The sequence below is a fragment of the Nematolebias whitei genome, chromosome 6, assembly GCF_014905685.2.
Source record: "Nematolebias whitei isolate Nwh7 chromosome 6, NemWhi1, whole genome shotgun sequence".
NCBI lineage: Eukaryota > Metazoa > Chordata > Actinopteri > Cyprinodontiformes > Rivulidae > Nematolebias > Nematolebias whitei.
In genome coordinates, this window is record NC_056503.1 from 11911829 (window position 1) to 11915688 (window position 3860).

General features: G+C 38.5%; 1 protein-coding gene across 1 annotated transcript in view; it reads left to right on the top strand.

The window, feature by feature from the left end:
* Positions 1-3860, top strand: part of LOC119410514 (arf-GAP with Rho-GAP domain, ANK repeat and PH domain-containing protein 1) — a gene marked incomplete in the record, with an annotated part of 99223 nt that overhangs the window by 76923 nt on the left and 18440 nt on the right.

A 3860-nucleotide genomic window follows, 5' to 3' on the forward strand; every position in this document is an offset into this window, starting at 1 on the left:
ATTTTAATCTCTGTTAATTGGTTTGTTTGTTTGGATGTGTGTGTTGGGGCTCAGCAGAGCTTAAATAGAGGAGGAGTGCAGTTCGTGTGTGACGAAGTGCTGTGGAATTTCTCAGACAGACTGAAAAAGAGCTTAACGCAAGACAGACGTGTGTGTGTGTGTGTGTGTTTGCATGAATCAAAATGAAGTTGCCTCTTTAAAAACATCAATCCTTTCACATGAGCATGCATCAGGAAATCCTTTCCACAGTTTTAACTTTATTCTGATTCTGTGTTTCCACCTTCTCCTTTTTTATTTTAAGATCTACAGGATTTTCTGTTCAGCTGGCCTCTTGAGGCCTTAATGTTAGGAGTCCTGAAACTGTTGTCACTCACAGAGATCTGCCTTTGTTCATCATCATAATTTAAAAGCAGTACAGCAGTCCCTCGTTTATTGTGCATCTGTACCCTGAAGCCTCGCGATAAGTAAAAAACCACAAAGTAGGAATAGTAGTACAAGTATTAAGTAAAACACTTCTCACACTCTTACAATATTCTAAACAATGTTTCTAAACTCTAAACACTCTAAAAGAGCACAGAATGTCATGATTTCAGCTCCCTGCCTCTTCTCTTTGCCACCTGCAAGCGCTCTTGGCCACGCCCATTTCTCAGCTCTGCACGCAGAACAGCTGACCAGCTGCAGCAGGAAGCTTATCCCGCTGCTTTGGGCTGCACAAAGGTGCAGCAGGTGCTAAATAATGTAAAATAATTGATTTTAAATAAAAATTCCTTGCCGATCGTGTGTCTCATCCATCAATCAGCCAATTGTGGGTCATGTCAAATGATTAAACGAGTCCCGAGGCTCAATGGGACTAACCTGTATAAATTAAGGTTGAATGAATGTCCAATCTTATTTTGAAAAACCGCAATAGAGCGAATCTGCGATTAACCAACAGCGAAGTAGCGAGGGACTACTGTATTACTAATCCACTGTAGCAGCAAAACCAGTTTATTGTTCAGTGACTGAACACCTTTTTTCTTTTAGTGTTTTGACACTTTGTTGATTGTTGATTTTTTTTTTTTTACAGATTGTTTTCTCTAGATTTACTGTATATGGAGTATTAAATACATTTTAGACCAGTTTAGCTTACTTTACTCTTAGATAAGTGTTTATTTTCTTTTAAATATCAGTAATTACTAAAGATCCTCAAACATCAGCAGATTTTGAAAGAATTTACATGTTTGAATTGCACAACACTTTATTGGTTGTTCCAGCTCAGAGTACAAAATAAGTCCACATATGCAATTAATTCCCAAATAATCCTGTCATTTTTTCCCATAATGATATGGAACACATTAATTAGAAAACGCATAAATATTAGTTTGCACACCAAATATCAGTATTAACAGGTACTATAGAGGTAAAGACCCATCATTTGTGTCATCTACTGACTAGACAGTTGCTGCAGGTGCAACATAGCAATGCTTACTGTAGATTAGCTGTAATGATTTAGTTCTCTGCCAACATTCAATGCAGTGCAACACATTCTCTAAAGTGGTTTGTTTTTTCCTCTGTGCCGTGTCATCTACAGGCTCTTTGCATAAATGTGCAGTGCAGCGATTTGCTGGAGACTTTGAGCCTGGTTTTCTGCGGTGCAGAAGTGAATTGTTCGACTGGTATGGAAAAATGTCCAACCCCTGAATACATCGCCAGTGCACATTCACAACCCCTGCAGGCTGAAATAATCAGACATAACCTCAACACAGGTACAATATCTGTGCCTTCAGGGGGGCATTTCTGTTTTTGTTGGTGTTTTACGTTAGAATTGAAGAGAGTTTTTATGAAACCTTAGCAGAAATCTGTCAAATAAAACCCAAACTGATGTCTTTCTGCGTTGCAGCACCTATAACAACTATTCACTTCCTATTATGCTTTTGTTGCTGTCATAATTCAATCATAGTCAGTACAAACTGACCTTCTTTTTACTCTAATAAATGTTGCAGGTTTAGGTTTAAGATAAATATAATGTTATTCCTGTAGTTTCTATTTAGCTTGATCTTGAGACATTCACCACTTTCCAATAATTATGTGAAAAGTGACTTTTGTTGCTTACGCTATATTTGCTTGTTTTTTCATTGTCTTTGTGTCACACTGCAGAGGTAGTCGATAGACTGATTTATTCGTGCTACATTACAAAACGTCTGCTGGACAGGTTTGGTGTTTTGAATTGTTAAAGTTGTTAGTCCTTTCTTTCCTCTGTAGAGCTGCCACAGTTACAAGTAGACAGCAGTATGGATCTGGAACATTACCAGCCGTCACCATGTGCGTCTTACACGGGCTTTCTGTTCAAAACTGCCTCCATGACCCGGGCTGCCACAGAACGCAAGCCCAAAGAGGGTACGTGGAAAAATTGTGTAGCAAGCACCAACACTTGCTCTTGCTGAAAACATTAAAAAGTATTTATTTTGAACAAACTGTCTTGTAGAGTTATATCAGACCTCACCAAACACTGAGGTCCGTCAACCTTGCCGCTAACACTTTCATTGCAGTCCCCTCTCGATGAAATACTTAAAACGCCCGTTTGTCCGTGTGTGCAGAGTTCAGTCGTCGTTGGTGCACGTTAAACGATGGCATCTTCAGCTACTATGAAAGTGACAAGAACTCCAACCCTAACGGAGTGATAAAGGCGTCAGAGCTTCTCTGTTTGGCTGTCGACACACCTGAGAAACATGGGTACACACACATGCACATCAGTCTGTTTTCACACATTTAAAGGGATAGTGTGGTGGTTTGTTGTAATATTTTTGTTAAATAGTTATCAATATTTATTACCTTAAAAAGTCTTCATCCAGGCCAGGCTAATGGCCTGCCATATAAAGGCTCATTGATTCTTTCTGAGGGTTAAAAAGTCTTCTTTTTTTTTTTTTTTCCAAATGACAGACCACTGTAAAAGAACTACAAGTTCTAATATTAAACCTTGACACGTTTGCATGAGACTGTTTAGTTTGCTGTTTTCTTAACCAAACAGTGATTGTGTTACTACACAATTGTAGGTGTGCTGAGCATACACCATTTATGCCGAAGCCTTAGTGTATCAGTCCACCAGGAGTTGAGGAAACGTTTGACTAAACACGCTAATCAGGTGAACTGATACATTCGCAGCCTCAACACTTTTGGCATAAACATTTTTTAGAGGTCAGTGGAACCTCTACAACAGTGTAGACTTAATATGATCCCGTGTGGCGTTCTTTCACGTCACTATATTGTTTTTGAGAGAAGTTTTCTAAATTTGAAATTTTATGAAAAACAGTCCCTTGTTTGGCTAGTTATTAGCCTAGCCTGAATGAAGACTTTTTCCAAAGTTTCGTTAAATCTTCCTTCACTCCTTCTCAATTTCTTCTGAACCCCAGGTTTGAATATACCTTTGAACTGTACTCTGAAAATGAGCGTATTTATCTGTTCGGCACTGATGATGCAGACAGCCACAAGGAGTGGGTCAAGTGCCTTGCCAAGGTAACACCGTTTTCTCCTCCATCCTCAGAAGAACAAATCCTACTGTACAGTGACCCTGTAATTTGTTTTTTAAGGTCATTAAGTTTTGTATAAGGCTTGCAACTCCCGATATTTTAGATGAAAATGCTGTTTTGTTGTTTGAAAAGTGACATCTTTTGCATGCAGAATGAAACAACGTGGCCAGTTCTGGTGCATTTCTTATTGAAATGTCCAAATAAAAATGATCACATTAGTAAATTCACCACTTCTGCAAATTCATAATATAAATATAACTTGTCAAGCGTTTCTTTTCACTCCGTCTTTCGATCATTATGTATTTATCTATATTCACCAGTTTTCACGAAATGACATTACAGTATCCCCAGCCA